The sequence below is a fragment of the Meleagris gallopavo genome, chromosome 4 (genome assembly GCF_905368555.1).
Source record: "Meleagris gallopavo chromosome 4, MGAL_WU_HG_1.1, whole genome shotgun sequence".
In the NCBI taxonomy this organism is placed as follows: domain Eukaryota; kingdom Metazoa; phylum Chordata; class Aves; order Galliformes; family Phasianidae; genus Meleagris; species Meleagris gallopavo.
This window is the reverse complement of record NC_139407.1, coordinates 27,764,907-27,792,610: the sequence shown is the minus strand read 5'-3', so window position 1 is coordinate 27,792,610 and position 27,704 is coordinate 27,764,907. Positions and strand designations below refer to the sequence as shown.

The 27,704-nt window shown below is 40.4% G+C and overlaps 1 long non-coding RNA gene across 4 annotated transcripts in view; it reads right to left on the bottom strand.

Annotated features, from left to right (window-relative positions):
- LOC146544454 (uncharacterized) overlaps nt 1-27,704 on the bottom strand; it is a 227,044-nt gene that overhangs the window by 1,689 nt on the left and 197,651 nt on the right. For 2 of the 4 annotated variants that reach the window (XR_014882964.1, XR_014882961.1), the window contains 3 exons: nt 16,219-16,480; nt 14,590-14,622; nt 237-8,402 (listed from right to left, as the gene is read on the bottom strand). This is a non-coding gene — a long non-coding RNA (uncharacterized LOC146544454). Of the gene's footprint in view, nt 1-236; nt 14,623-15,247; nt 15,299-16,218; nt 16,481-27,704 lie in introns of all 4 variants that reach the window. The other 2 variants (XR_014882963.1, XR_014882962.1) reach the window with 2 other exon arrangements.

Sequence of the window (27,704 nt, the reverse complement as noted above, 5' to 3'; positions counted from 1 at the left end):
AAAAAAGAAAACAAAACATCTATATGTTATAACAGATCTGTCCCAAGAGTTTCTGCTTCCAGCAGACCTCTGTGAAGTCACGCTACAGAACACCTGGCCTCTCCCACCAGGCTGCAGAATTATCCCCAAAAGTCCAAGCAAACAGCACGCAGCCTTCTGCAAATGTTTACCTTATGTAAAAGTGGGTTTTAAACCAATTAAAAAGCCATTGTGTTTTGGCCTTGCATTTGGCTTACCAAAATTGTTCTCTCCTTGAGTGGGAGCCTCAGGGCATCCATCTCTCCATCCTCAGCAAACTCCTCCTCCAACAGTGCTTCTTCCAGGGACCACATGGGAAAAAAGAAAAAGTAAAAAAAAAAGAACCTCAAAATCCTTTTTCCTGACTCTACCAGGATTCTCTGAGATGTGAGACTCTCTGAGATGTGATTATTTCTCCAATGACATTCGCCACATCTGCTCCAGGAGTGAAACAAAGCCATACAAGCTGCAATGAGATTTGCTACGTATCTTTAAGCTCTGTTTTAATGCAGAGGTGAGAATGAAATCAATGTTTAGTCTGCAAGTGGAAAAAGATGAAGTACCACTAGCCTTACAGTGGGATTTTATTTTTCTCTCTTGTAGAACCACATAAATGCTTGGGCTGGAAGGGACCTCAAAGCCCACCCTTCCCAACCCCCTGCTGTGATCTGGTTGCCCCCCACCAGATCAGGTTGCACAGGGCCCCATCCTGCTGGTCTTGAGTGCCTCAGGTATGGGGCATCCACACTTGCTCTGGGCAGCAGTGCCAGGTCTCAGTCCCTTCTGAGTAAAAAGTTACCTGTAGTATTATGTATAATGAAGCAAAAAATAAAATAGACTAAAATAAAATAAAATAAAATAAAAAATAAAAAGAAAAAACTTTGGGGAAAAAATATTGTGGGGAAAGACAGTGCTACTGTTCCTCATTAAAATCATGATTTGGGCTTAATCTTGCACTCAAGCCAGTAAATTTCAGAGACAGAGAAGTTCTGTTGGGTTGTGCAGTTGTAGTCTCTAGTGGCAGCTGCAAGTTGATGAAGGACATTTTCCCAGCACTTTGTCCAGTGAAAACTGAAAGGTGTTCAGGGATGAGGTTTCTCTATGTTCCCCTGAGTGATTTCTCTCCACTCTCATATATCTCATCATTTGGAAGATTTTCCTGCTGTTCAGCCTACATTTTCCGTTTCTTAATTTCATCCCATTACTTGTGGTTATGGCCCCAATTAATCAAACTACTTCAATGCGTGCTTAAATTGAGGTATGTGCTTAAGCTCCATTGAAATTACACATGTCAGTGTTTTGCAGCCCTGATGGATATGCGCATGTGTTTAAGTACTGTGCTGAATTGGGACCATGCATCATCCCAAATGCTTACCCTTCTCTCACAAGTTTTTAAACAATTATCCCTTCTCTGCTTGACTATTGATTAGATAAGCTATCTATTTAAGCTACGCAATTTCTCTTTGTGTATCATTCGCTCCAAGCAGTTGATACCTTTTCTTCTTTGAGTAAGAATTCCCTCAATTTATATTTTGTAAGGACAAGCAATAAGGTATCAGAGTTCAGTGCCATCTCTCGGGTGTGATGACATGAAGTTACTCTTTGCTACTGAAAGACACAACATACTTGCACTGGCAACCCCAACCTGCACTGATTTATTTCACTGCTCTATCAATTGGTAAGACTCTCTGTAACATACTCTGTTCCTTTTCCATATCCATCACCCTGGCATATTGGGCATTTTGTTTGCATGGAAAGATGGACTTTCAGTCTTCAAAATCAGGAAACTTGTGACAGATCCAAATCACAGCCTTCGAGGTTTCCAGAATTCTTTCTCTCATGAAAAAGAAGTCCTCATCTCAAGCTATGCTTTCCAGATGCATTACTTGAATGAGCTCCTCCAATGTTTTGGATCCCTAATCTGTTTTCTTCTTCCAAAAGATTTGTGAAGTACTAGTGTAATATTCTTGACAAATACAATAAATGATCCTTTTATCTTTCCCCATGAAAGATCACGAATAAAGACACAGAATAGAGCATTTATCACTGTAGTGCATCACCAGAGACAATCTTGGTGTGAGAACGCCGATAGTGAACAAAAATCCATTGCCAGACAGCATAAATATCCAAAGCAATTTGAATTAAATGCAAAAGCCAGCTCTCATTTCATAAGACAGGCTTTGCACCTATCCTGGGGTTGCTGGGGTGGCACATTCTCCCAGCCACAATGTTCACTGTCATGCAGAAGCAGCAAAGACCATGCGGGGTGCCCCAGCTCAGCTGCTTACTGCTCGTTATTCCTTTAAGCCCCACGTAGTTGCAGAACCTTAATAATGGTTTCATTATTTTACTGTGGATTAAAGCTAGGTTCAGTGGATTGTAATTGCCTGCAATTCTTTTTTTTTTTTTTTTTTTTTTTCTCTCTCTGAAAATCTGTGTCCCATTTACTCTCTGGCTTTCTCTCAGATTTTCATGAACTTCCATAAACAACTGTCACTGAGCCATTACATTCTGTAATGAATTACCTTACTCTCAGAGGTGCATGTCATCTGGACAAGTTCATTGGTACACATTCATGCTTTTCAGGCTTTTTTTTTTTTTTTTTTTTTTTTTTTTAAGACAATTTTCCACTGCTAGATATATTTACCGGTGTTTTCTTTACTTCACAATCAAGTATTCTGTGGCTTGTTTTTCACTTACATTTCCAATGTGATGTATTGTTATGACAAAAATATAAGAACTGTACAAAACAAATGCTATGGAGTGATACAAATAAACAACACAGGCTTCCTACCAGATCCTGCAAAACACAGCTTGGCTTCTGAGCAAGATTCCCACTTTTTATCCATGTTTCCCTCATAAAATCACAACAAATCAGATCTTACCAATCACACAGGGTCACAGAATCACAGGAGTTGGAAGGGACCTCTGGATATCTGCCAGCCCACCCCCCTGCTAAAGCAGTTCCCTGCAGTAGGTCACACAGGACAGTGTCCAGGTGGGTCCTGAATATCTCCAGGGAAGGAGACCCCGCATTCACACTGGGCAGCTGTTTCAGTCTCTGTCAGTCTTGCAGGAGTGTTGTTACGGAACCTTCTCTGTTCCAGTTTTTGTCCATTGCCTCTTGTTCTGTCTCTGCATGCCACCAAAAAGAGCCTGGCCCCATCCACTTGACTCCCATTCATTAGATATTTATAAACATTGGTCAGATCCCCTCTCAGCCTTCTCTTCTCCAGGCTGAACAGTCCCATCTCTCTCAGCACTTCCTCATGCAAGAGATGTTACAGGCCCTGATCATCTTTGTCACCCTCTGCTGGACTCTGTCTCCAGCAGTTCCATGTCATTCTTGATCTGGGAAGTCCAGAAGAGGGCACAGCACTCCAGATGTGGGCTTGCCAGAACAGAGTAGAGAGAGAGGAGAAATTCTCTCGACCAGCTGTCAGTGCTCTGCTTAACGTAGCCCAGAAACCCGTTGGCCTTGTTGGCCACAAGGGCACACTGCTGTCTTACGGCCAACTCATTGTCTGCCAAGACACCCAGGTCCTTCTCTGCAGAGATCCAACCCAGCAGATCAGACCCCAAGCTGTACTGATGTGAGCATTATTCTTCCTCAGGTGCAGGACCCTGCACTTGCCCTTGTTAAACCTCATCAGGTTCCTTTCCACCCAACTCTCAGCCTGTCCAGGTCTCACTGAAGGGCAGCACAGCCTTCAGATGAGTCAATCTCTGTAGCAATTGATGACGTACAATAGCAAGGAGTGAGAACCCAACAGACCCTGCTTGCTATTTCTTCTGTTCAGGACAGTACTCTGAGATCACTCCCTAACTAGAATTATTCTGCTGTCGTATATGAAGCCATGAAGGCCAAGGCAAGTGGAATTTAAAACTGAGTGCGCAGTGGCTTTTCATGTCCAAAACACTCATGGTAATCTTGATTTTTTGTTGTTGTGTAGAGATGTCACACCATACCTACACCACTTGATTAAAGCATTTTAGCCTTTGCAGATTCAGTTTGAGTTGAACTGTTTTTAAAATACATCTTCCATTTTTGTCAGGAAATTTTTGCTTTCATAGGGATCAAATGCAAGTCAAGGGTAAGACTCTTTCAGCACTTTAATGGAGCATTTCTTGCATTAGCGTTCAGTCTATAACAAATGAAATTCTGTGGATGTGTACTGATTTGTAGACAATTAGTACAATTTTTTCTTCTTTACTCTCTTCCTCTTGATGCATACCTTCACCTTATTTGAATGCCATTTTTCTAACTGCGAACATGCTCAAAAAAAACAAAACAACAAAACCACACATTAAAAGAATTCAATAAATAAATAGCTTATATGATTTTGAAAACTTATAATGCCAAAAAATACCTTTTTACTTACCAGTGAAACCATGTTTCTAATATCTTGGCAGAGTAGCACAAAAGATACAAAGTGCCATGGACCACCCAGCCCCGAAGTTGCTGCTGATATATTTCCTCACATTCTGTATGAGTCAGCCCAATGCTTCGCACTAAGCCATTAAGAGTGGAAGGGTTGTGCAAGCATTTCAGAAGCCAGTGGGATCACAGAATAGCCATGTGTAAGGATGATTTGAGCTGCTGACCCAAATCTGGCTGTAGTGGGGGTAATAATGCAATTAGACACACAAAAACACACACATACACACACACAAAGTCACTGATAATTTAGTTTAATTGAAACCTAACAACACAGCCTTCCTATAAGGCTTCAACTGTTTGGAAAGTACAACGTATGTTGTACCAGTATTTAAATACTGTGGAAGAAAATAGAAACTGACAGTAGAACCAGTATTTAAAGAATTCCCGTTTCTCTTTAATGAATGTGGACTCCAAAATTAACAGTTTGACTCGTGAATTCACAGAGCTGGCTCAGTATTTTTGAAGCTCCTTGTGTTTTTTGCAAGAAGAAGGGAAAAGCCTCTCCTTGTGGGTGGATAAGCGAGTTTGGAGAATGTAACCAACTGCTGTAAGAGATGGACTTTGATCCAGAAGGCACATTAAAGGGCATGAGTGTGCTAAGTACACTTCATCCAGTCTAAATGGAAAGAGCAATTAAATGTTCCTCCATATAGCTGTTACTGAAACAGCAGGAAGCAGAAATAACAGTGAAAACAAGCCATGCAGTCAGAGAGGATTCCCTGGGACAGGCAGCAGGTCTGAAGACAAGGCAAGGGGGTGGCTGGTTGAAGCTGCTGGTACAAGGTAGGAAACTTCAGAGAAATCAGGAGGAAGTCAACCAGCAGCTAAAGCAGCAGCTAGGATTAAGGAGAAGAGGCAGAGTGACTTTAGGAGCTTTAAGGGAGATGCACAACAATTTCTAGGCTGCTTGTCCATTTATTCTTATGGTGTTAGAAAAAATAGGACACAATGTAAATGAGCAGTGTGACACTACGTAGTACCTGGCACCCATATTCCTTAGGAAGCCAATGTACCAGCCTTAAATTATAGGGCACTTGGAGCCGTGTGCTGTGCCTCAGTGGGACTCCATCAGTAGAACCACAGAACCTTTCCACACAACAAGTAACCAAAGTCTCTTGTAAAGAGGACGAAATCCACGCCTGGCATCCATCGCACCATAAGCATGCGGGATGAATTATGCTGATGTCCGGAAGAATAAGGATCCCACTCACGTTGCTTGCTGGGCTCAAGAGAAATCTGAGCTACTGGCAGGAATATTGCATTGCCCCTCTGGGATGGCTGGGCACATGTGCTTCTGCAGTGCTCTCAGCCATGGATCCTACAATACTCCTATCATCTGTAACCACTTATCTCACCTAGCTCCTGGAGAGCAGGATTGAGGGAAGGCACCAAGAGAAAACACTGCTCTTCTTGCAACACCGTGAAAGTACTTAAAGCCATTTGTGTAACACAAGTAGGAAATGATCCCAACTAAGAAGGCAGTGCTTTAACAGGACTCTCCAAGGACTTCAACCACAGTGATATGAGTTTAGCATGCGTGGTATTAATGGTGAAACTCTAAACTGAATAGGAAATTAACTTTCTCATTTGAGGTTAGACTGCAGGGGTAAAATGATCCTAATTTTTAAGAAGGATAAATCAGGCTACAAAAAGAAAGAAATCAATAATGCAAAGAAAAAAAATTGAAGACTTCAAATAATGAAACCATGAGACTGGTTTGTACCCAACAGTACAGAAATCTCCTTCAGTGAGATGCGCATAAGGTGAAGTTTCAGGCAGACACCTGGTGCATACAATTTAATGAGGAGAAAAAAAAAAAATATAGACAACATTGGGTCAAAACAAAGCCAAAGTGATTATAACAAAAATCATAGCTTTAAGATATTGGTTGCTTTGCAAAGATGCAGTTGATCTTTTTGGCCCCCTCCATTATCTTCCTGCCTTCTGGTCTCCATTTCAGAAATGAGTGGAATGATTTTTTATTAAGTACAGTTTTCTTTCAACTTGTACCAGCAGTCACTGAAATTATGTTTTTACCCCCTTCTGTACAGTTGATTGGCACATCCTTTTTACACATTCATTTTATAAATCTTCTAATGCTTCCGCTGATACGGTCAGAAGAAACCAACCTGAGACAAATGAGAGATCTAACCTTCAGATAGGCAGTGCAGTGTGTTGGTGGCCAAAGACAAAGCAAACAAAACACTGACACGTCAGCAGAACAAATCAGGAGAGATTACTGAAACATAGCAAGGGCCATTAGACCCTGATCAGAAGACTGTACAAAAAGAAAAAAACCAAATGCATATCTCAGAGTTTGAAGAATCATAGAATGATTATTGTTGGAAAAGACCTCTAAGATCATCTCGTCCAACCCATTCCCACCATGCCCATTAACCATTTCTGTCAGCACAACTACTACATATCCTGTCAAATGGAAATCTGACATTATTTGATATCAGGAGCAGGTTTTGAAAGAGATTACAGACGTTATTTCACCACAAGTCAGCAGGACTTGGGCTCCTAAATCCCTCACATGATAACCTCTACTACACAGTTACACAGCTACACAGCTACTGAATAAAATAACAAACAGGTAGCAAGTCTGTGGGTAACCTAATAGAGCATATGGAACACAGTGGTAGCACGTCCTTCAGCTTGAACTCATCATTCCTATCCTTTGCCTGAGCTTGAGTTTCCTATTTGTAACTCCAGAAGCCATCTCATTTCATTTTCTAGTGAACACTGTACTTGTTTTCCTGTGTAATTTTCCAGTAATTGCATTTATGCTTTCCACATCACTATGGATCATACGCATTCATCTTTTCCCATGTTTTCAGTTTGACATTCACATGTAGAAGAAGAGCAGTACCCACAAATCTGTAGTCTCCCTCCTTACTTTTCAAGACTGTCATGCTAGGTCTGTCAGCATTTACCTTATGTCTATTAAGACAGCAAAAAGCAAATGAACAAAAGAAACCTCACTCCCATTATTTTCAAGCTATTGTATTCTGTGGTTATTGCAGATTGCATAGTGCACAACCTTGCAGCCTTCTAGGCTGCACCTTTCAGTGATCTCTAGCCACACCAATATGACACCAACAGAACAGCTTATAATCTCAAAAACTTGACTGAAATTCCTATGCACTGCCCTCCTTTCCCTCCATCTTTCTTTTATTATCACCTGTACAAAAAGCCCATTCCTTTGCAGTCATAATTAAGCTCTCAGTTTCTTTTTCCAGTCCTTTTCTGACAGTGATTATCATGTCTATTTCTTTTTTCCAGTTGCTGAAACTGTCAATCCAAAATACTTCCCAAGAGCCATGTTCACGTTTACAAAAGCATGAAGCAAGCACAGAAGGAAGTCCCAAAATTTGATCATCATTTGAAATGTAAGATCCTATCAGAAAGAAAAGGCTGCTCAGTTTCTGAAGTTGTAAAAGTAGCAGATGGTTCATGTTCTGGATGAAAACAACTTACACACACACCACATGTTCCTTCCTAGATGTGAGCTTAGGAGTACAGCTGGAGTGCAAGAACAGCATGAGCACACATGGTACTTTCTTCCAAGTCCTTTCCCTCCCATTTTCTCCTCAGGGACTTCCTCAGTTAGATGTGGTTTCTTCATGCTTAATAATGCTCTCTGGATTTCTCCCACAAACTCACGCATCTTCTCCCTTGAAGCCACTCAAATGTGTAACAACCATAAGAGCAGCCCACAGCAAAGCCTCAGAGAGGCTGCAACCCACCATCTCCATGTGTTTCTTCTGTGTCCACTCCTCCTGGTACTGCAGCCCACAGAGTCCAAGTCTCCTCTTGGTCAAGTGTTTCTCAGAGCAAGAAGTCATAGCAAGCTTGGCGGTCCACACCCTGTCTCATTCTCCTCTGGATGTTTCCAGCCTCACCACATTCTGTTCACAGGTAAGAGGGCCAAGGAAGCACACTGTGTGAAAAAATGGGGATCAGCTACGAACTAGTGTAGGGGGTGAACAGAGCTTTTTATTTATTCTCTATCCCTTCCATCCTAACATATTATTCACTGTTTTTGAGCCCTGAGCTGGTGTTTCCATGGGCTCACTCTGTGTTAGTTAGTGACATTGATTTGTCATTCCCATGTGTCCTTAAACTACTTTTAGGTTAGGGTAACAGTAGGTATCTTCCCCTCCTTGCTTTCCCTTTTTAGAGGAACTTCTTGAGCACCAGACAACAAAAACACCAACAAACACCAAGAAACAACAAAAACGCTAAAGCCAACCACTGTATTCCAAAGAAATGTGACACCACTGCACTGCCACGTAAACGACTGCTCTGCTACCAAGATATATTTCCCTCTTCTCTAAGAGCAATTAAATACACAAAGTTCACAATACTGGAAAGCAGTTGCTTACTGACAATGGAGAACAATTTGCAGATGAGGCTGATTACACTGGCAGGGTTTAACTGAAAAAATAAAACAAATACATACACTGATTGAAGCCACCTAAATAACACATGAATGGCTTGTAATGAGAACAGCAGGCAAAATGGTACTTTTAGGTCTAGGCAGGAACGTTTTTCTCAGTATGGAGTCAGGGAGACAAGGAGAGTAGTGTTCTCTAAGTCATTTACTAATTTACAACCTTTAGGTGCATCATTTCAAGTCTACAGATGTATGAAAACATCTTTAGTATTATTCATCCCTGCAACAAACTTGGAAAACAGAGATTTCAGAGGTTTTTGAAAGTATTCATAGCATAAACAATAGATGTACAGCTGCCTTACAGAAAATGGAAACTTACTTTTGGTGGTATCCAAACACAAACACCACCACACAGCACCAAAAGCATTTTCTTGGACTTTGCCACAGTCCTGGTTTTCCCCTCATCCTTTATTAAGAGACTACCATCAGCTTCCAGACACCCATTCTTAGAATCATTAAGGCTGAAAAAAACCACTTAGATCATCTAGTCCAACCACCAACCCACATTCACCATACCCACATCTACCCTCTTCTTGACCACCTCCCTAGGCAGCTCCTTCCTTCATTCATTCCTGCTAGCTCCATTGACTCTTACGGAATTACTCTGATTAATACCAGCTGAGAACTGGACAATCAGTGAATGGCAATTGAGTAATTTGAGACCTGTGGTTCCCCTCCTAAGTATGCATGGGAGATTTTTCTTCATTTGACTTTAAGCAAGAAGTGTTACTTTATTTGATGCTCACACACACAGTTTCTCTTGTATTATTCCCCTTTCCTTTGACAGCAGCACGGGCAATTCCTGCTGGCCGGATGCAGGTTTCATTAGGCTTCTGTTTGCTCCCACTTACAGATCATTAATGAGGATGTTGACTAAGTCAGGACCTGTCACTAATCTCTCTGTTAAATGCACCTGAACACACCTCTCCATTTTATGTGCTGTTATTCAGCAGTACCTTTTTCATGGACTTTTTGCTAGCTCTGAGGGCAGAGATGGGGAATAATTTATTAATGGCTTTGCTCCTTGTTTTCATTCATGAAGTACATACAAACAATCTGATTGTTACTGATTTGTTTGTTACTTGAAAATTTTTGAGAAACACTTAATGCAAACGTGCTTTAATAGGTGGGTTGCTGGAAAATTACCTTAATACTTCTTAGACTGATTCTTTTTGTGGTGTGATCAGTTACTTTAATGGTACAGCAATGTTTCACCTCCCTTGTGAGCTAAGTGAATATTTTAAGAACTCCAATTAAGAAACTATAAAATGACAAAATCATACACAGGGCATTTAGGAGACTGTTATTCAGCTTTACCAGAAGAAGTATCTCGCAGCAAAATTTACAGAGAGCAAATAGAAGAGACTGACAGAGCTTCAGAGCTGATTTTCTTCTGGTAAGTGATCACAAATACCTGGCTTCTGTATTATGCATAAATCTATTTCAGTCTGCGAATCGGTTTATATTCCTAAAATATGGCTCCAGGAAAAAAATTCTTATGAAGGTATAAAATCAATGATATCACTTTTATCAAATCCCTTTTATTCCCCGATTCAGTATTCTATTTTTTATTAACAAAACATATATAAATACTAATAATATTATTGTTATATATATTAAAATATAAAGCAGTAAGCGCCAAATAAATAAAATATATGTGTTATATATTTATATTTTACAAGTATTTCAACAGGAAATATAAAAAATATGTACGTATCTCCATGGAGATTTATTTTTTATGAGATGTGCTGGGAATGATACATGTTTTCTACCTCTGTGTGTTCAGTGATAACTCCGCTGATATTGGCTCTTTCATTTTTTTTAAGGATTTATTTTGCTATAAAGAACTTCCACCTCTTACTTTTGTTTTCCTTTGGAAAATCAATACCATATTCACCTTTCACTAATATATTAATGGGTCTCTGGTTGTTTATGAGTTTCCAGTAGTAATTGTTGTGCTATAGTAGAAAATCGGGCTGATTTTTTTTTTTCTTTGTAATACTGCCTATTAAGAAATTGATATTTACCACATTTGGGGAGAGAGAAAATATCTATTCTGTCATTAATGGCTTCGCCCTTGTCAGAAAGCTGATTTCAGTTGATCAAATGAAATGTGTATTTGAAGGATTCATGTTACTGAATTACAATGCTGAATTTTCCCCCCTTCTTTTATAAGCAGGGTGGGGAGAAGAAAGAGAAATCAATTTACTACCTTGGGATTACCCTATGATCTGTACACGCCTGCACTTTCCTAATATCAACATACTCGTTTCTATGACCTCATCTATGTGTGCATACATACACAAATACATACACACATACTTTCATATAGATGTGTGTACATCTCACCAGTGCAGAGCTTTTCCACATCACTCAGCAGAAGAGGAGCAAGCAGAAACAGGAAGGGAATTGTGGGAAAATGCCTCTAAGAGCCAAGGCACAAAGTCTTTCCCATATGCAACAGCTGGGAGGTTCCATACTTCATGGAGTGTGGTTTTGCTGGCAGACAGATGTGCATGTTGGGTTGGTTTCATTTTTTCATAGCAAAAATGGGTAAGCAGTACCGACTGGTTGTGCTGTGCCCTGAACAGAGCTGCCTCTCACCTTGCAGGTGTAACAATTGCTATACATTGTCTGGTAGTAAAACCTCCTAAAAAGATGATATCTTACCTTGAGTGCCTAAGAACATAGGTGCAAAAGATTGCTATACAGTGAGATCTGTTTGTCACCAGATCTCTGAAAGAGGATGAAAATAGAGGAGGGAGAAAAACAAACCCTCAAACCCAGACTGGAAGCTCAACACAACACTACTTCAGCGTATGTTCTATTTCCAGAAAAAGCTACAGAAGCTGAAACACAATGGGCAATGATTTCTTATATTGTTCACGACAAAAAGTACTTGTATAGTAATCCTAATGGATGGCGGAGGCCTACAGAGCTGTAGTTGGAGGGAAATGTGTGCAGGGACAGTGGATGGATTCCCTGTGGCCCTGCAGTAGGTCCCGCTGGGGTGCAGGTGGTCCACGGGCCAAGCATGGATCATCATTTCCACATTTGGATCCATGGGGGCACGCCAGCTGCCCACTGCAGGACCTTGCTGTGAGGGTGCAGATACCTGTATAAGGTGGGCTTGTTTTCAACACGTTGTCAAACACCAGAGTTCCCAGAGTTGTTTGAACACTGATCTCGCCATTGCTACTCCATAGAACACAGAAAAAAAAAAAAAAAAAAAAAAAGCTGGATGGTGGTGGTTCTTTGATAGCAACTCTTGCCTCATCTCCCACTCTCATTGCTGGAGGTGTTATTTTCCTTGAGTTTACTACAAGTGAAATCAAAGCTGCTTTTCCTGGTGTCTGGCAGAGGTCTGGTATAGGGATGCTCCCTCACTATGACTTTAAGGTTCTTGAAGGCTTAGCAAATACTCAGTGATTAGTGTTAGAAAAATGTGAGTTTATCAGCCACCCTATTTGGGACTGGATCCTTGGCTTGTGCAAACTGTCAGAGCTGGGTTGAAACCAATGGTACAATATGGGATTTTGCTTCAGTGTCCTGCTAGAAGCCATTAAATCCCAAATAGCCTCAGCAAATTGTATCAAACTCTTCCCACTGCCTGCTCAGCTGGAAATGCAGCAAAGTCCTAGGTTGGCCTGTTAACACAGGGACCCAGGAAGGGAAACCAAAACCTGACAGAGGTGCAAAACACACGGTACATATCAAAAACAAGCTTTAAAAAAACACCCGGTGCTCGTAACTGGGGCCAGATTTTCAAAGTGTTCTCCAGGCTGTAGTGTCCATTGCCACACCAAAGGGCTACTAGACACAGGCAGCTAACAACAAGAAAAGGAAAAAGCTAGGTTTCTGTGGCATTGACTTCTGGATTTAGCCATCTTTGGTGCTCTTATGAATATAATGCTGGAAAATTAAAATCCTGAAGAAGAGACTTGGGTACCTTTATGTGGTATCAGAGTGAATTTAATATCTATATATATATAAATAATTCAGAGATATACATGTTCAAGACCCTAAAATGACTAGGAAGCATGGAAAATGGAATAGGGCACCATCTCTTTTAGTCTGAGAACCAATGAAATGAAACCAGGCAGAGCCAGGATCAATACTTGCCCTATGCATATTTCACTGTGGAGTGCACTGGAAGAATGACCAGATCTGCTTCTTACATTCTGATTCTTTTAACTTCCTACCATTCTGCAATGTGTTTCCTGTATTCTTGTTTATTGGGTATATATTTTACATGGTGCTCAACCAAAACATCAGATTCTCTGAAAAATGGGCTACAAGGATATCTTTAATACCTTCCTCTATTTTTCCAGTTTGCACTAAAGATATTCCACTTTGCATTCAACTTTCTCTGTTCACTGAATTTACACAGATTCACAAGTAGCCTTACGTTGATGAAAGCTGCAATTTTCTGTGAATAAATTATTTATGGACAAAAAAAAAACCCAAAAAACAAAAAACCCTTCAGACTGTTCTAATTTGGGGACTTTCTAAAAATAAAGAAAAATATGTCAAGAATTAACCTAACAGAAAAAGATTAATTCATCAAAATAAAGGCACCTAAAGTCCTGAGCCACTGTAAATGCATCCATTAGGATATGTATATTAATAATTGACACTATTTATGCGGAAGACTAATTTAAAGAAACATTTCCCTTGTGAAAAACATATGATAATACCTGCCTATTTTACCGTTTTACAATCAATCACTTTCTACAACATATCATTCCTTATCTATAAGGTTTGTTCAGGTTGGGCTTTATATCTAGTCTTTATGTGTGCACCATTCCCGTGGCAGTGAAAAAAAATGGAACCAATGTCACATTTATGCCCAAAGTCGGGAATTCCTATTTCAACACGCTTTGCTGCTGGAAAAATTGCCTTTTTTCAAATCTTTTTTGTTTTTTTGTTTGGTTGGTTGGTTTTTTCCCCAAATCTTTTTCCCTCTTGGAGGACTATGCTTGTTGCCACATACTTGCAGTAGAAGTGATTCATTCTGGATGAGAGAAATCATCTCTCTTATGATGGCAAGGGAAAGAGCAGTTGTGAGTTAGTATAGGAATTATATCTAGAAGAAATTATACATTTTTAAAAATATTTTTACCCATAAAAGTATTATATATGTTCATTATAGGGCAGTCTGGCTTGTTTTATGCAACGCCATTTTTGCTTATCAGAATTACATCTTTCTTTCAGTAGTGTAAGTAACTCTTGCTGGTAATCCAGCAAACTTTACCACTTCTCTGCACTTATCCAAGACTGGTACAGCACCTAGAAGGAGCCACAGTTTCTCAGATGTATAACAAAGCAAAAAAAAAAAAAAGCTGGCTTTCATAGGAGAAAGCTGATGATTAGCCCTATGCAAGTAAGGCTGCTTTCCGAAATATCAATACCTGCCCTTTAAGAATCAAAGGGATACCAAGTTATGTGACACAGCCCACCAACGATAGTGACTTTTGGTTATTGCAGATAAAATACACACTACACATAATCATTTCCAGCCCTGAGTGTACAAGGCTATTTCCTTGTGTTGCTATGAACTAGCCTATGAACTGAGGTTGGAGAGCTGCAAAGCAGAGTAGCAAAAAACCATGAGTAAGACAGGGTTGTGTGGTATTCTCTTTTTTCTCTTCAAAATGAAGCAAGCACTTGCCTGGTATGGGGAAACAGACCAACAGGTAGCAGGCTGTAAAAAGATAAATAGAAAAATTAATGAGAGATGATCGCTATATCCCCAGACTTGTAAGAATTATAAGCAGGGCAGATATGTCACAGTAGTCTTTAACTTAACTCTTTGCTTTTGTAATGTCAGAGTTAAGCTGGGCTGCCCTCAGTGAGAACTGAGAAAACCCAAGACTAATCATTTTGCAAGAATCCGAAAAGCAGTGCACAAAAGCAGAATTTTATAGAGTAACTAGAAGGATGCATTTCATCAAACTAAGCACCACTTTTTAGGTAGCCTAGAGAAGGTGGCTGTACCCAGAAGATTAAAATCTGCAGGAGATACAGGACCAGATTTATCGGCACTTTGTGACATAACTGGAGCCAGATTTCTTCCTTGCTCATTTCTTTCTTGGGTCATTTCTTTCTATAAGCAGCAAAGGATTTTGGACATCCTTTCTCTGGGATTCAGAGCCTTACTTGTCCCATGCTTTGCATTAGCTCTTTCAAAGGATATAATAATCCTTGAACGTAATCCTACACAACAATATTTTCTTCGAGCGAGTTTTAAGAATACCTCTCCACACAACCTGGCCAGCAAGCTTCTTATATTTTATTTAGGGTAAAATTTTGCCTGTTCCCATTCTTACCTTTAAATGATAATTGAACACCACCATCTGTTAGCTGTGACAACAGTGAGCCTGCATTATGGTCCACATTTTTTTCAAGAAGTTGACAAGGAACATTTGTCCAAGCAGGAATAAGCAATTGGAAAAAAGTGATGAGGATTAAGTTTTATTCATTTTACATTATAATGACTCTACCAGTCACTTGAGAGCCACATGATTGCCTTTCATAACTCCTGGGAATCTTGACTCAGTGATTGAGAGATGTAGTCTGAAGTAATGGCACAGTTCTAGATTTTCTCCTTAAAAATCTACTGGATGCTGATGAATTGTCTTATTTGCACAATCTCAATCATTGTGCAAGTCTGCCCTCTGATACTGTCTGCATGCAAATACCTCATTTGCTGCACTTAGCAAATCAAAGCCTTCTGGTGAAAAGGCTGCAGATAGTCACCATTTTCAGTAGCCCTACTGACCTATGAGATCACTGTCATTTGGTTACTTCCGTGTTTTTATTTTATTTGCTGTTCTTTTTCTTTGTTTTGTTTCGTTTATCTTTCTGATATCAAGTCCTTTGTACTTGGACAAAAACTGTATTATCATAGAATCACAGAATAGTTTGGATTAGAAGGGACAACAACACAAAACCTGCTGAAGTTTAAGAAGTTTCTACAACATTCTCAGGCATAGGGTTTGAATTTTTGGTGTTCCTGTATGAAATCTGAAGTTGGATTCAATGATCCCCATGGATCCCTTCCAATTCAGTTTATTCTATGACTCTATGGACATTAAACCCATTCAATTCCAACTCTCTGCCATGGTCTGGTTCCCCCCCACCAGCCCCATCCAACCTGGTTCTGAGCACCGCTCCAAAGATGGGGCATCCATCATCTCTCTGGGCAGCAGTGCCAGGGTCTCACCACTCTCCAAGTGAAAAAATTCTTCCTTATATTTAATCTAAATTGTCTTAAAACTAAAAGGTTTAAAGACATTACCCCTTGTCTTATCACTCCACGTCCACGTAAAGTTGCTCTCCATCTTTCTTGTAAGCTCTCTTTAAGCACTGAAAGGCCACAATGAGGTATCCTCACAGACTTCTCTTCTCCAAGCTGAACAAGCCCAGCTTCCTCAGCCTCTCTTCAAAGGAGAGGTGTTTAAGCTTTCTGAGCATACTCATGGCCTCCTCTACACCCCCTCCAGCAGGACCACTTCTTTCTTGTGCCAGGGGCCCCATCCTGGGAGAAATGACTCCTGAAACTGCAGAGAGAAGAAACGTGAAATGATCATTCAAACAAAGCCTTTATGTCATACTTTAAAAATACTAATCTGCGTTAATATGGACATTTCCACAGGCAGGTCTGAGATATGCCTTTTAGTTGAAAAGCTCTCTTACTGTTTGTAGGACTCTGTAGCCAAGGCACAAAGGGAACCAGATTTGTAAGAGCATCTGGAACAAGAAAGCTCCTCCCTTCTCCCCTTACCACTGTGGAACCAGCCAGGGATAAGCTACTTTTAAAATGAGTTTATTTTTTGATGCTGAAATAGGAAATCTTTTTTTTTTTTTTTTTTTTTTTTTTAAATCTAACCCACTATTGCATCCTGCTGGTACTAGAGGGGAGCTAAAAGCTAACATCAAATTAGCATTTAAACCATCTCTGAAACCACAGAAACACAAGGTACAGTCTTTGAAGTTTAATGATGAGAAACATCCAATTCCTACTTTTATTTCCTGAATTTTAGATGGAAGGCTTACAGTTAATGAAAGGTTGTTGTTCTGTTTTGTGTTATTGCTGCTGCACATCTGCCATCTCCTCATGCAGGGCTGGTAGCTTCGTACTTCTGAACCCACTAGGCTACCAAGAGCACTTCTCTGGGATTTAGAATCTACTTTAATTCTTTTTACAAACAATTGTACTTAAGAAGCACATGCATTTATTATGAATTATTATGTTTTCTGTTATCCATGCATAATGAATTTATTGCAGTTGGGTAATTTAGCACACCCTTGTTTTCAGTTTTAATTGGATTCTTTATAATGCTCATACTTAACTCTCAAGCTGAAGGGTTTGATATTCCTTCAAGAGTTGTATTTTCCTTCTTCCATTTTACACATTTACTTCTCTCCTTTTTGGGAGAAATTTAGATGCTCCAGGAGGTTATGAAGTTCAAAGACAGCTAATCTTTACAAGTGACAAGGTAACTTACTATAAGAGCTTGTTGAAAACATAGAATATAATCAATGTTTTTTTAAACTTCTTGAAAGGGATTTTCACATGAAAAAGGATTTTTTTTTTTTTTTAATTTTAGCTAAATGCAAAGCCTGTTTTAAAAACAAAGTACATTTTCAAAATGCAAGTTCTACTACTTTTTTTTCTATAAAGAAAGAATAATTGATATCTACAGTCTAAAGCTTAGACTGGAGCAGTTTGAGATAAAGCCACAAATGCTTAGATCAACATTTTAAGGAGAAGTAGAAGCACTTTTAACATGTAGAACGAAGCATTTTTTAAAAAAGGATTTACAGCCAGCTAGCATTTTTTGCCTGCATATTATTAGAGAATGCCTATTTTTTCCTCTAATAAATATTTTCAAATCTCTTCAGACATTTCTGAAGTCTGTAAATGCCAGATTTTCAAACTGATTACAACACAAGCTACATATAATAATAAATTATTCCACTGTTTCAATATCTCCAGACAGGTCAGCCTATGTGTCCATACTAATGTGATGGGAACTTATCCCCATATCCTTAAGTAAATTTGTATGTTTCTGGGAAGTCACTGGGAGTTGGTTACCAACATCTCAGAGAAAGCGGCCTCCTCCAACAAAGTGCTGGTGTCAAGCAGCACCAGGAAGATAACCTTGTGGCTTGCTGGAGACAAGGCATCCTTGATTTCTTCTGCAATTACTGGAAGGATCCCTCTCCAAAGAGCAATCTAGAGCACACTCAGGAGTCATCTAGTTCAATGCAGGCTCTGCATCATGCCCAGAATATGACCATCTCCCCACACCAAGAGCCCAGTTTCTACAGCCTGGCATGGATGCTCCCCTGAGGTTATTTAGGAGAGTAAATACGGGGGTGTCACAAGCCTTGAGTGCCCCTAATTAGCTTTCTCCTTGCATATAGCAAAGCTTGAAGCAAGAAAAACTTGCACTTCGCAGCAAGAGAAAGGGGATGAGAGTCTGCCACTCAAAGTCTGGGGTACTTTCAGCTGTGCTGTTTTGTCAGAGCAAAGCTGTTTTGAGTGGTTCTGACATCTTTCAGATGCCTGCATCGTTTCATTAATTCCTTTATTTTTTAAACATTTAAAGAATCTGGGATGAATATTCTGTCATCTCTTTGGTGATTCTGTCATGCAGCCTTCTGTAGTAATGTCTCCACCTGAATTTTAAATCATTTGTTTTTATTTAATTTTTATTAGACTCCAGCTGCAAGGAGCATAACATATGAAGAAAATGGTCATAAAACAATGTCACAAGATTCGTAAGATCTTGACGCTGTGTTTCATCCCTTTTCATTTAGCCTGCAGCATTTCAGGCAGGAAACCTATCAGCTGTTATTCATCTCTTTAGCAAGAGGTTTTGATAGAGCCAAAACTTTTAAGAGTTTAGGAGGTGGCAGGCCTATTCAGCTGAGCTGTGTCATTAAATGCAAATGACTACATTAGTACAGTATTAAGGTTCAGAACTCAAACACACATAATTCATGAACAGGTTCTCGCACCGATGTTAAATCAATCCAACTGCTCAGACTGTGCTCATTAAAGTGTGTGTTTAATTGCAGAAACCAAGCAGTTGAAATAACATCTGCACGCTGGTGCCAACTTCACTTCAGCACAGCATGCTGAGAGCAGAATGAGCTGTCCCCTTCTCTTTGATGACAGAGCCTGGACCAAAGCAAGAGACTTGATGGAAGAGGACACATAGATGCATGGGGTAGGGGGTCATGTCTCAGTTCTGGTTTCTACCCTGCCTGAAAACACCAGAAACATTCCCAAGCCATTTCTCCACACCTCTGCTGAAAGGTTATGTCCTCCCTCACATTTAGACAGCAGCAACTCAGGCAAACAAACAAACAAGCCTGTTGTTGTAATGAGATGTCCGAGATGCATTTACAGACAGGAGTTTTATTCCTTTGGTCGTGGGCCCATACCTTAAGTCTGTCCAAGCATTTCAATATGTGACCTCTGCTAGTGCTGGAGGGCACCAGCCACGTTGCCTGAATACAAACAGCAGGCTGTTTGTCACATCAGAGAGCAAGTGAAGAGTTAAGGCTCCGACAGTACCCAGAGGTAATGCTATTCTGAGTACCCCCATTTAATGGTGAATTTTCATGTCTGCTTAGTCCTACTATTTCCTCCGATCTCTGAGTTCTGAAGGAACAAGAAAGGCAATAATTTGTTTTCTTTCCAGAGACTGGCATTTGTGGTAGGAGGATTAACACAGCTTCAGCCAACTTCCACTGCTGGCCTGGGGACTCTCGTTTTTTGCCTAAGTGTTTTGCAAAAGTCTATGCTTTTGGTTTGCACTTAGAATTTATTAGTGGGTCTACTTAAACTCTTTATACTGGTATAATCCCATTCTATCGTAAGTAAGGAAATATTTGCCTTGTGAAAGCACTACTTCTGGTGACAAGGCATAGGAAACTTGACCTGGCTTTGTCAGTGTCCCATGAAAAGCAGTGTGGCAACATGTGACATGCAGTGAAAACCCCACTGTTACAGTCATCTTTTCCCAAGGTATATTTGGCATTTTTGCCTTTCCCTATGCTCGGCATCCTGGAAGGGTAACACAGGCAGCTGCTTACAGCCCCCAGCCCTGCAAATACTTAATTGTCACAGAAATAAGAGTATGTATGTGGCATGTGGGATTTGCAGGACTCGAGCTGTTTAGGATGAGGAAAAAAAAAAACAAACCCAGACATACTCATAGTGTAATACTACCCAGCAGATGGTGACGCCAGCCTGTTAAGCTTTTTGCACAATTTCATAAGTGGACGTTTTTGTCCTTTTAAAACTGGGTGGAATGTTTTCTAGGTTGCATATTCCCTACTGTTTTTAATAAAGCCAGCATTCATTTTCTGTGGCTGAATCGTGACTTTTGGGACTTTAAGCTGCATCATTTCAAGAACTGTTTCTTTCTTTCTTTCTTTTTTTTTTTTTGACAAATTCATGTTTCATTTCAACCTCAGTGGAGCAGAGCCTTCCCTGGAAATCTTTTTACATAAGATACATTAATACAAATGTAAGAATTGATACAAACATTCCAGGTGCCACCAAAACAAAGTCTCATACAATACTTGATCTCAAATTAAGTAGCTCTAAAGTTTGTATTGCAAATAATTTCTTATTGTTTGGTTCCCCCCAAAAAATGAGAGCAAATGTCAAAATGCCATAAATTCCTACAGAAAGGAGTTTATTATCTAACTCCATGGATTTCAAATGATTTATAATAGATAAAAGCAGCAAATCAGCTGTGGATAACACCACTAGTTGATAATTTGAATTTAGCATATTCAGCTTGCAATTTTCTGCTTACATTTAGAAATTTTCTATTTGGTTACCCGAGGAAATTTAAATATACAACCCTTCTGCTATCAGAGCAATGGCCAATGTTCATATTTCCAGTGTCAAATAAGGCTCCCTGTAGGCTATAGTTTTCTCCTCTTAAAAACTCTCTTAAATTTTAAAGGAAATTTATTTTGCTTTTTGCCTATTTAGAATTTACTTTTCACTACCTTTCAGAAAACAGATTCATTTTTATAAGCTCTGGAAAAGCACATAAATTTGCATGGGCATCAATACATTTTTTCATTTACATGAGTGTTTTCCAAAATCAATGTTTGCAATTTAGTCTGCTCATGGGAGATGATACGCCCTATGTTTTGGTTGCTCTGCAATGACAGACATTCCAGGCAGCCTTTTTGGTCCTGGTGTCCAAGGAGGAGCTGGAAGGATTGCACCAGCGGTGGTGTGCCTTGGTGTTTATAGTACCACAGAATCGTTTGAGTTGGAAGGGATTCTTAAAGGCCATCTGGTCCAATTCCTCTGCAATGAATAGGGACACCTACAGCTAGATGAGGTTGCTTAGAGCCCCATCCAGCCTGACCCTGAGTGTCTTCAGGGGTGGGGCATCCACTACCTCTCTGGACAACGGGTTCCAGTGCCTCACTACACTTCTACACTTACCATAAAACACATTTTCCTCATATGTAAGTGTTGCTGGAGGCTGGTGCAGGCAGTCACAGCCACAGCTCCATCGCAAAGTATGGGAGCATTCACTAACACTATATGATCTAATTGCAAGAACGGGGAAAGAGTAATTATTATGCCTGATGCAATTTGCATTGAATGACGCGCAATGTCTCATTACTGTCTTTGTCCCTGCCTACTTCAAAACATAGAGGAAGATGCACTGGGAACTCAAAGTGACTAATTTTATGGAAGGGTACTCCTGTCTACTCCTTCCCACTTCATTTCAAGCTCCAAAGCTATTCAAACAGTCAGAAAAACAGCAAAATCAAAGCTCTTAAAAAAAAAAAAAGCTTGCTGAGTGATCAGCCTACACAGCCTGTTACCATGTGATATCCCAGCAAGAAGAGGGTGAGATAGTTATATACGTCACCAAACCAAAAAAAGTAACCCAAAATCATCCCAAAGTTCAGGATTCAGAAAATGCTTGCAACCTTTCTGCCTGATGGCATAAGGCCATGTCTAATGAATGAGACCAGAGAACAAAATTTCCCCAGCTACAAATTATCCTCTGACACTTTTGCTGGAAGTTTTCTTCTATAATCCTTGTATGTGTCCTTTTCTGATCACCTTTAGAGACAGGAATATGGGACAGGTAAAAGTTAGCCTGATCCAGTCTAGTAATTTATTACATTAATCCAGCTGAAATGCCTTCCTTTTTTAAAAATCTGTATGATCAACTGTGCTTTGGTGTATCCAAGAAGGTAGTTTTCATATGCACATTTGTGTATGACTGTTTTCAGAGCTCACAGAGGTGACACAGCAACAGTGTTCTTGGGATCAGATAAAAACAGCAGTCACAGAGGAGTGGGATGCACATATCAGGAAGTCACTTTTTGAAGACAGAAAACAGATGTTGAATGGGCAATAAACAAATATTTGAGCAAACCAGGACTCTGTGGGCTTCACAACAACCTGGACAGTGAAACCCATTAATCTCCTCTAGAAGTTATTTATATACAACTTAAGCAAGGATGTTTTTCTATTTTGGATTCAAGTTCAACAGCATAGTTCCATAAATAGGCCATACACACAAAAGAAAAGCATAGCTAAAGCCTAAAGATAGAAAGATGTTCTTTCAGACTTGCAGATTTATCATTAGCTCAGTTACTATAAAGCTTATTTGGGGAACTCGCAGTGGCAGAGAGGTGACAAAGGAAAACTGGCTGATGTTCAGTGCCCCCAGAGCAACCATCCATAATATTATACTTTTTGCCGTGTTTGTTGAAGTTCAAAGATGAATGCTACTAAAATGAAGAAATACTAGGGTTTTTTTTTTTGCTAGTAAAGTTTGGAAAAATGAGCTATACATTAAGAAAAAACTCAGAGCTGTGCATTAAAACAAAAGGCAAAGCAGCAAATACCCTGACTCTAATCCACAACTGCCTTCCACCCCAACATTCCCCCATTCACTGGAGTCTTGATCTAATTAAACTGTCATCACACTGTTAAAGTAATACTTCCCAGCCTTTTTACAGAGCTCAGATGAAGTGAGAAGGGGGAAAACGAAGGATTCATGATGTCCATGACACATGGCATCACACACCTCATTTTGGTATCTAATCCCCCCCCATAAAAGTGAAGCAGATTTAGAACTAGATGAGGAGGAGTAAAAGGAGTGTGTTTCAGGATGAGGTAGTTGCTTGACCTTTTTTTACAGTATCTCTGCCACGTTTGACATCATGGCTTCCAATCCATCTGTTCTAAACAAGGAGATGTACCAGCTCTGAGAGATCAGCCCCAAGCTTTGGCCCTGGTGCATCCCAGAAGGGGGGGCACTTCCCCTGCAGTAGGAACAACTCAGCATTGGCATGACAGAGAACAGAGCCTGCGACTGTAATTTCACAAGGCTTTTTTCACAACCCTAAGGGTTTTCTAATTCTACAAAGAGCAAATATCTACCATTACACTCACAAGAGCCATGTTTATTTCAGTAAAAGGCCCAGCTCCTCCTGCAGAGAGTGGGGAGCCTGGTGACACTTTAGTAGTTCTCTACTTCATGTTTTGCACGTAGCAAATCTCCCTGTTCCAAAACTGCAAGGTTTCAACCTGCTGCACCTGTGGAACCAGGCGCTGCCCAAAACTCTGGGCAGCAAATCTCCTGCAGCATGAAAAAGCTGCCAGCTCTTGTGATGCTGACTTCATGTGCCCTGCAAAATCCCTCACACCTATGCCACAGAGAAAGAAACATGGAGATTTAAATGTGTAAAACACCGCAACAAAAGAAATCAAGGCTGCCTACACACATGTTCCACAGAAAAAAGTGGTTGCATTGTAAAAGCAAGGAAGGAAAAAAATAGTAACACAGATAGTAAGCTGGAAGATTTCCATCAAAGCCTTCCCTTTGTCAGAAGATAAAGCTTAAGTAAAATCAGAACACACTTTGTGTCAGTCTCCAAAACATTTTTTTTCAGAGGTTGGTTAACTCTTCAGTAATTCTTGGAGTTGAATTAGTGTGGATTTTTTCCATACTCTGTTCCTATTGATTTCTAAAGCTGATTCAGCCTGTGCAACTGCTTTATGAGCATGCCTCTGGTATGAAAAGCTCCCAAATTGTTGTTGTTGAACATGAACAGAAACACAGACCATCTTGCCAATATGCACTTCCACTAACTATTCTGGTACAGTGTTCTGCAACCTGTATAGTTATTAATGCTGAAATAGAACAAATTAGTAAAGAAACCCCACATTTAATTCACTGACTAATTAGCTTGTTTACTAAAGTGTATAGAGGACAAGGAGCTCCTGCTCAAATCACTCTGGAATTAAAGAGGAGCAAGTCAGAACATAGCTTGTCCCCCCAGGATTAATCCAAACATACTTGAGCCTAATGGGAGGCATTCAAACTTTTGTTACATATCTGTTGTGGGTGGGATTTTTAATTGTTGCTTTTCAGTTTTTTTTTTGTTTTGTTTTGTTTGTTGTTGTTGTTGTTTTATATCCTTCAGAGAAAAGGGGAGTGTTCAAATGACATTTCTGTAGTTCCCTTCTTACTGCTTCAAATAAGCAGAACCCTGAACACTTGGGGTGGATTTTCATTTCAGTGAAAATTATTTCATTAAATCAATGAGGTTAAAATGAGGTAAAGGGGCAAAAATAGTTTGCCTTATTCAATATCTCTGCATAAAATATACAATGGGTTTTCAGCTCAACATGGCATACACTTTTTGTACATGACTATTGTCTTCGTTTAGCTAATTGTTTCAAAATCCAGAAAAGAAAAAAAAAATAAATAAGAGTATCACACTGAATTTGGAGATTTACCTAAATGCAGTAACACTAACGATTTTGACATTAATGCAACAGGAAGAGATTTATGTCAGCCTGGCCAGGCTGCTTTACAGGAAAACATGACGCTATGTTCAGTTTTCCTATTTAGTAAATGCATGAAGTAACATTCTGAATATGTATCTAATGGCTCTTATAACCTTTTGCAAACTAATTAGAAACAACCTCTAGATGGGCTTACACAGTCATAATTAAGCTGATCAAAGGCAGGTGTGCACTAACTGTAACCAGAAAAAGATGTGTTATCTTCTGACACTGAGTTTTGCTTTTTTTTTGCACCACTTGAGCTTACATTTTCTATTGTGGCATGAACAGCATTGGGCTGTTGGTGCCCATTCCCCCTTGAGTGAGCAAACCCAGTCTCCAAGCAGAAAAGCCTTTAAGTTATCATCCCCATTGATGGCCACCTTGGTACTGCAAACCTCTTGGCCAATGCATAGAACTAAACACATCTCAGTGAAAACTGTCCTTAAGATCAGAATCAAGATCAGATCTCACTGTTCAGCATAGAGGAGAGGAGGTTGAGGGGAGGCACCATGGTGGCCTGCAGCTCCTTACAGGGAGCGGAGGGGCAGCACTGATCTGTCACTGCCACCAGAGAGCAGAGGACATGAGAAAACAGCATGGGGATGTGTCAGGGGAGGGTATTAGGAAAAGGTTCTTCACCAGAGGGTAGAACAGGATCCTCAGGGAAGCAGTCACAGTACTGAGCTGCTGCAGCACAAGGAGCATTTGGACAGTGCTCTCAGACACAAGGTTTGGATTTTGGGTGGTCCCTGTGGAGCAAGGAGTTGGACTCCATGATCCTATGGGTCTCTTCCAACTTGGGTTATTCTGTCATTCGATTCTGTGTCTGAGGAAGCCTTTCCGGTTCTACTGCACAGGCAGCGGGCAGACCGTGCTCCCCCTGCTCCCTCTGCTGGGCAATGCATTCCCGCGTCTAGGAGTAACCAAACTAGTGAGTCCAAACTTGGCCTCATTGCAAAGGAGTCATTAAAAGCACTCCTTAAAACTGCCCCATAGTCACTGTATTTCCCTTTATTTTCAAAGGGAAACTTTCTGAAACGTTGCTGGTGATGAGAGAGAAACCTGTCTGGTGAGACGTTGCCTTGAAGCGCAGCTGCAGCTCAGTTCCTGTGCGCACATCTCTGGGGGAACACAAAGTTTTTCTTTTCGTGTTAGCAGGAGGTTACAAAATGTGGCACATTCTGCATGCATAGTGTATGTAACAGAGTTTAAGCAGAAAACCTGCCTGCTGGAAGGAGCTCCTTCCTTCTGCTGTGGCCAGCAGCAAGAGCCAAAAAGCTGCTTTTGAAAACCAGTTGTAAACTACCTGGTAAACATTAGGGACAGGGGTGAACGTGAGTTTAAGATGGTGATGAAGCCACTTAAACACTTCCTAGGGGAATTAAGGTCATAGAACAGCAGTACTTAGAACAAAATTAACACTTCAAATTGTCTCATAATCTGGAAAGCATCTAATTTATCTTCACAGCATCCCTGAGAAGCAGGAAGCTTTTACCAATCTGAAGCTAGCGGATGAAAAACTGAGGCAGGGATTTTAAGTGGCTGTGATTTCAACCAACCCCATCTGCTGCAAACTTTCCTAGAATTGTGCAATAACTCATTGGATCTTTATTTCTCAGTGCTTTTTTAAGTGCTAAGAAAAAATTACAAAGTGCCAGGTAGCAATGGGAGCCCCCTGCCTGCTCTTCAGGATGTGGCGGTGTTACAAAGACTCAATGCCTTTTAAAACCACAGGTAAGGGGTAGCATTAAACCAGTGCCAATGGTGTTAAGTCAAAGTCAAGCCTTGCAGGCAGACTGTGATCTGCCTCCCTGCTCAAGCACTGTAGCCCATCTATTCCCACATCAGTGGGAGACTTATACGAGCCTGGGACAAACTGGATACATTGAGGGCAAAGTTATTTCTCTAATTCAGAATTTTTCTTTGAGCTTCAGGACATGTTTTGGTACTCTGACAACCATTAATTTAGATAGGGACTGTCACAAATTCACTCTTTCCACCCTCTCCCCTCCAAGCAAGCCACAAATATTTAAGAAATCCATTTGGGGATTACAAGATATGGAATATACAAAGCTTACTCTGAGTGATTTTGAGTCAAACTTAGCTTCTCTAGCAGATCCTGTGGGACCAGGAGACATGCAGCAATCTGTGTGCTCTAGCTTCAGCCAGAAGGGCAGGAGTACAGCAGGACTCAGTGGAGTCCTCTGGGACTTCCATAGCCATGAGACCTGGGTTCAGCCTGCAGCTGCATCCCTTTGCCACCATCCTGCTCTATTTCTAGTCAGTCTCAAATCTAACTTTAATAATTACAGTGTAGAAGATACACAAAGGTTATTATTGTCTCCACTACAACAACAATGAAGCCTTGTTAAAACCAAATGATGCAATTAAAACTATCCTCTGAAGACAAATGAACACACTGAAGATTAACACAGGGGAAGGAGAGTGGTAGAAATGGAAGAAGCAAAGAAAATGGTGTGAATCTCAGCAGCAAAGTTGTAGCATCACATACATACGAGGAACTGAGGGGCAAGATGGGTACAAGAGGGGCAGTATAATTTTGTGATTGGCAACTCTGCTCACAGCAGCAGGTTGGAACTGGGTGGACTTTGAGGTCCCTTCCAAGCCAAACCATTCTCTGATTCTATGATGAGAATGAAACCTTCAGAGCCTCCTGGCTGGGGCTTGATTCTCCATCCCACAGTGGGGTTCCCATCAAACCACCTCTTGCCACCGCCACCTCCTGGTTATGTTACATCTGTCCTTTGTGTTTGACAATCCCACTGCACGGTTTTTTTCAGGGCAAGGTCTGCTTCAAAAGCAGAACCCCATGCTAGGCTTTCCAGGAAGAGGGTGGGAGATGAATGCCCACCATCATTATGCCTTGGAAATGCTGCTTCTCTAGACCTCAGGGG